Here is a 5,856-nt window from a genome sequence, read left to right as displayed (position 1 = left end):
ACAACAAAGATATATGCTCAACATGTTCATAGCAGCCAGAATCAGGAGACAGAAGTAGGGAGGGTGGGAACTGGAAGATAAGAGTGAGGGGATAATAATCAGAATGTAATATGAATAAAGTTAATAAACACATTTTTAAAATGATGCATTAAACTTAAATTGAGTTAGGCAGTGGTGGCACATGCTTTTAATTTCAGCAAAGGCAGATGGATCTGAGTCCTTGTCTACAGAGCTATTTCCAGGAATGCCAGGACTACATGGAGAAACCATGTATCAAAATCCACTTCCCCACCCCAAGAAGAAAGGTAGTTTTAAGACATTTATTTTTTAAATCACCTCTCTAAGGAACTCTATCATTTGAATTTTTGAGATATACACCCTCAATGATTCAGTTCCTCTGGGTAAATTTGGCTGCCTGAGATTTAACTTCAGATGAAAATGAACAAGGGAGCTGACCACAGTGAAAACGAATATCAACCCCAAGGATTTGAGCCCCATAAGAAGCCATGTTTCAGCCTGTCTGGCTCTCAGTATGTCTGCTTTAGTAGAAGGGGTTCAGGAGGTGTAATACTTGAGATTTTCAATAGGTTCTAGAATTTTCATGTCTGCCATATTTACTACCCAGCCAGGAGGAAGATCAAAAAACATCTGCCTTAGATCCTTCCAAGTGCTGAGCATTCTGAAGAGTTCAACTTTTGTAGTATTAGGAAGAAAAGAGAGCCATACTTCATGACTAGTTCAAGTCTTGCTTCGGCACCAGCATTTCAGGTAGAAGCACTTGTTTTGGAATGGGTAGTCACTGCAGAAAGAATGGATCAGCCTTGCACAGAATTTCTAGACTTCTTGGGTCATAGAAGTCTGTAGTAACAACACTGCCATTTTTTTTTTCAATTGCAGCAATGGCTAACTCAGAAGCCAACTGCACCTCAATATTAACTTTTGCTTGAAAAATGTCAGGGCATTCTTCAACCAGTTGGAACCCATAATAATTTTTAAGTGGTTGAATGGTTACACTTCTCCCATTGATAAGCTGGGTTAAATCAATAAGTTGAGTTGGATCAACTTGCCCTAAATCAGTGAAATACTGCAGTCTCCTGAAATTCAAATGTTCATACTGGTGCCTGAAACTATGACTTTCATTAAATCCATATTTTGGGATTTGAATGTAGAATGGATTCTGCCCTCCCTCAATGTTCAGCAGGGTCTGGATTCCTCTCTTCCTTTCTCCTTTATGACCTCTGCCACATTTCCTACCTCTTTTCCTATTGCTTGGACATCTTTTCCTCTTTCTGGAGTCAGGGTTGGACTTCAGCTTGGCCAGGCTCACTCATGGCAAAGACTGGAGCTTGTCCGGGCTAGTATTTCATCCCTATGCTACGCCAACCATGACCCACAGTCTTTTCAATAGCCATATGTAAAATTGTTATTTATATTTTAAAAATGTGATTATTTATATTAACTATTCACCAGTGAAATACTTAAAATGATTAGTCTCTTTGTTAAGCACATTCACAACAACAAAAAACACTTGAGATATAAGGAGGGCAATTATTTATAATCAAAGCATTTTACAGAAAAGTCTTCGTGGACATGCAAGTCTGGTTATTTGACTAATAGAATTGCTTTTTCTGAGACTTAGTAGATAGTAATTATTATATCAGAGAAATATGATGTCATCTATATATGACAGCAATTAACTTTTCACTAGTTTTATTGGTACATTTCTATGCAAGTAAATGAGATCCATAAAAGAAATCTATAGCAGCAATATAGAAGGAAGAATTCCCAGATGCATTTCTGTAACCAAGCTACAAAGCCTCTTAGCTAAGGACTGAAACATTCACATTTCATTGGCTTTCTTCATGCAGAATCAACTGAAACTATTATTTTTTAGATTTTAGAATCACACCACTGCAAAATCCAAAGTATTTCAATGCAGAAGTTAATCTTTTGTACATGCTGTTTTGGTTTAGTTTTAAGACAGAGTCTTACCCCGTAGCTGGTCTCTCTCCTTGAACTCATGATAATCCTCCTGTCACTGTTTCCAGACTACTGGATACAGTGGCTTGAACCACAATAGCCAACTTTGTTACCCAAATAACTACAATTAAAAAATTACTGGTAAGTTTATAAATAGAATCAGTGGTAGATGCCTAGAATTCCATCACTCAAGAAGCTGACGCAGAAAACCCTGGGAATCTGATCCCAGAACATACAACATAAGACAATTTTTTTGAGTAATTTTCAAATAAAAAGAGGGAGGTGCTGATATTTGTGGATTTGGTAGATTCTTTAATGAATGTATTTATGTGTGTTCTCTCTCCTCCCTCCTCTCTCTCCTCTCCCTCACTCTTCCCCCTCTGTCCCTCTCCCCCCCTCTCTCTGCGTGTGTGTATGTTTGTGTTTGCATGTGTGTGTATGTTTGTGTGTATGTATCAAACCATTCATTCTTTAAAAAGTAAAATTTATTTTGCATATGGCTATTTTGCCTGCATATGTGTCTGTGTAGGACATGTGTATATGGTGTTCATGGAAGACCAAAGAGGGCAAGGGATCAGATACCCTGGAATTACAGAACATTGTCATCCATCATGCGGGTAAAAGGAATCAACCCTAGGCCCTCTGCAAGAGCCAGCAGTACTCAACCACTGAGCCATTTCTCCAGACTTCTCTTTTACTGAACCATCTATCCAACCCTTAATTTATTCATTGTAAAGTGGTGAAATATCTAGAAATGATTTGTTACTACTAGAAATAGTACATGAAAGTATTTAACAATTGGACAATAACATTACTTTGTGTGTGTGTGTGTGTGTGTGTGTGTGTGTGTGTGTGTGTGTGTGTGTGTAAAACATTATATAAAAAAACATTTACTCTATTTTAGTTTATGCCATTACTTTTTAAGATGTGATGGATATTTGCAAGGGTTTCTTCTTGGTAAAATATAGTAGAGACCAACCACGGATGCTTATTTTACTCTGTGTGTGAAAGTAATCAAACTGACAAATTGGATGTCTAAAATAACTCAACTTAAATAGTCATGTATAATCAGTGCCCTTCTGTTTTTTACCTCATAGTGCCCAAAACAAGACTATACATTGCATAAGTCTGGTAACCAAACGCATACATTGTAATACAAACAATTCATCAAATTGTTCAAATAACCTTCAGTTTATGTTTTTAAGTAGTCCAGACTCTTTTCTGATATACACTCTGAAGTATGAGTTACCTAGTAGTTGCACCCTGATTTTCCCAGCATCTGGCACTTTGCACTAGCCAGAAGGCTACCAGGTGCATTGCAACCTGTCCTGTATGTGGCATGCTTTGAGTCATTGCTTCACATAATGAAAAATCTCACAGATGCCTTGGTCACTAAGGATGAACGTGCCTTCCAGTTTTGTCACCAATTCCATGGGCCTACTAAGCTTTCCAGTGGGAGCATTCATAGAATTACATTTATTCATCTGTGCCATCTGCCACTGGAATGCACTGTGTGATGACTGGCACTCTCTCTGCAAGGCTCAGTTCACTGGCATAGGGGCCAACACTATGCAAATCAAGTAGCAAAGAAATGTACGAATATTTTAACAATTGGTGCAATCTATGTTAATCATAACCACTGAGGATATAGACAAGAGATAATCTCTTCATGGCATTCATTTAGCACTCTTCTTTTTATCAGGTTGTCATGTGAATATATCTCTTAAGAAATGCAGGCAGCATCCTGAGGAGCTGCATACATTTAATAGCAGGAATGAAAGAGTAAGAAGAAAAAAAAAGACATGTTTACTCAGTTGAAACAACACCCTTTTGCTTTCTGTCTAGATGACTTCTGTTTGGCTGATTTATTAATTCATTTTGATCTTTTTTGATGTAGTTTAACATCTGTTCAATTATCATATTCTTAACAAGCATTTCCTTGGCATGTTTTCTGCTCCATTTTCCCTTTGTTCTCTTGGACAAATTGACTGATGCTGATTTCATTTGGGATGTGCAATATTAAAGGTTAAGTGGAGATTATGCAAGTGAAGTAAGCCATCAGGATAAAATTGGAGAAGTTCAAAGGAAAAATAATGGAGGAAAGGTGTTCAGTAGAGACAGAGACAGATTAGTAAAAGGAAGACACGTCTTAAAATCTAGAGCAGCTGTACTTTTTTTGATATATGCATTTCACAAACTTTCACTCTTGGAATTTGGTAAGTATCATGTTACTGTTATCGGTACACTGAAGTATAAAGGGAAGAGGGTTTACTCTGCTTTTTCCACCATTTTCTACTAGAGACTTATACATTTGCAACATAATTGCTTAACAAGTTGTGCTTCCTTTCTTGCCTTCTAAATAAAATATTTTGATTTCAATATTTCAACATCTTTTTCCTGATATTTACATTTCATTTTTTATTTATATTTGTCTTGAGTTTCATTTCCTATAAAACCGCTAACAGGAAACCACATAATAAAGAGACATCTAAGATTCAAGGTGGACTTTGTTTTCTATACATTCTTTCTCTACTGCCATTTTGAGAAATAAAAATATCAAGATAAATATTGTCATACAGTGTAGATGCTCTCTATGACTAGCAACTAGCTCTTTCAAATATGATCATATGCGTTTATAGAATAATACTTTAGGGAACACTCTAAGGAACACACACATGCACACACACACTCAGTGTTTGAGACATTTTCGTAACTTTAAGGAAATTGAAAAAATATTTAAGCAACCTATTCTTCATTCTTATTCAGTATTTTGTTTTGGGTTGTTTCCTGTTGTTTGAGACAGGGTTTCTCTGTGTAGCCATTGCTTTCCTGTATTTGCTTTTTATACCAGGCTGGCCTCAAACTCAGTTTTTAAAGTTCTCAATTATATGTCTTTTATTCATATTTAATTTTGCATACTTTAACATGTAAAGATGGGTGTTATAAGTTACATGTGCAGAGATATTTGGACAATCATTTTGTCATTTTTAAGTATTGTTTTTTTCTTTTCAGACAAGGTTTCTCAAAAGTTACTATATTGCCTTGGGCAATCTCAAAATCAAGGTGATCTCTTTAAGTCCCAAGTGTTGTAATTAAAAGTATGAGCTACCATCCTCAGTGGTTGCTTTCCATTATCTTGAAATTAAAAACTTATGATATGGTTTTAGGTCTAGATAGATGTTTTACCTTAATAATGATGAGATATGGTAGATATTGAATTACATTCAGAATTTTAGATGCACTAAGATAGGAAAGGTATTTTCCTCATGGCTGCTAAATACAAATAGCCAAAACAGTATGAATGGAAAATTTATATAATTCCTGATTGTTTTGTGGCTCTTGCTGTACTTTATTGTATATATGTGTACTAATATAAATGTATATGTAAAAAAATTCCCCCCTCCAAAAATCAAAATTTTGATTTAATTTATTATGATAATCTTTTATGTATTAACTGTATAATGAAATATAAAAAATATTTGAGACACTGTCTTTCCATGCAACCAAAGAGGCTTGAAACTAGATTTTTATACCAGGCTACACTCCACCTCACAGAGATTCTCCTGCCTTTTTCTCCAACATTGAGATTAAAAGTGTGCACCACCACAGCTGACTCAAGATAGTATTTTTCAGTATATGAGAATTTCATGAAATTCCCCCTTCACTTCCTCCTATTCATCTCTTTGCTATGTCTCCCAGTACTTTTTTTCCTTCCTGGTTTGTATGCTTTTTGCTTTTTAGAAAACTGATTCAGTACACTTATTGCTGCTTCTACATTCCTGGGTATGTGACTGCATACTTGATCATGGGTAGCTTTTCGATGGCTTCAAACCCTGAAGAAAACTGACCCTCCCACTCCAACCAGTAGGTCTTAGT

The 5,856-nt window shown here is 35.9% G+C and overlaps 1 pseudogene; it reads right to left on the bottom strand.

Annotated features, from left to right (window-relative positions):
- Nucleotides 1-555: 555 nt before the first annotated feature.
- LOC127193006 (39S ribosomal protein L15, mitochondrial-like) lies at nucleotides 556-3,333 on the bottom strand (annotated as a pseudogene).
- Between the last annotated feature and the right edge of the window lie 2,523 nt (nucleotides 3,334-5,856).

This window comes from Acomys russatus, chromosome 8 (genome assembly GCF_903995435.1).
Source record: "Acomys russatus chromosome 8, mAcoRus1.1, whole genome shotgun sequence".
NCBI lineage: Eukaryota > Metazoa > Chordata > Mammalia > Rodentia > Muridae > Acomys > Acomys russatus.
The sequence above is the reverse complement of the archived record's forward strand: the minus strand, read 5'-3'. Positions and strand labels throughout refer to the sequence as shown.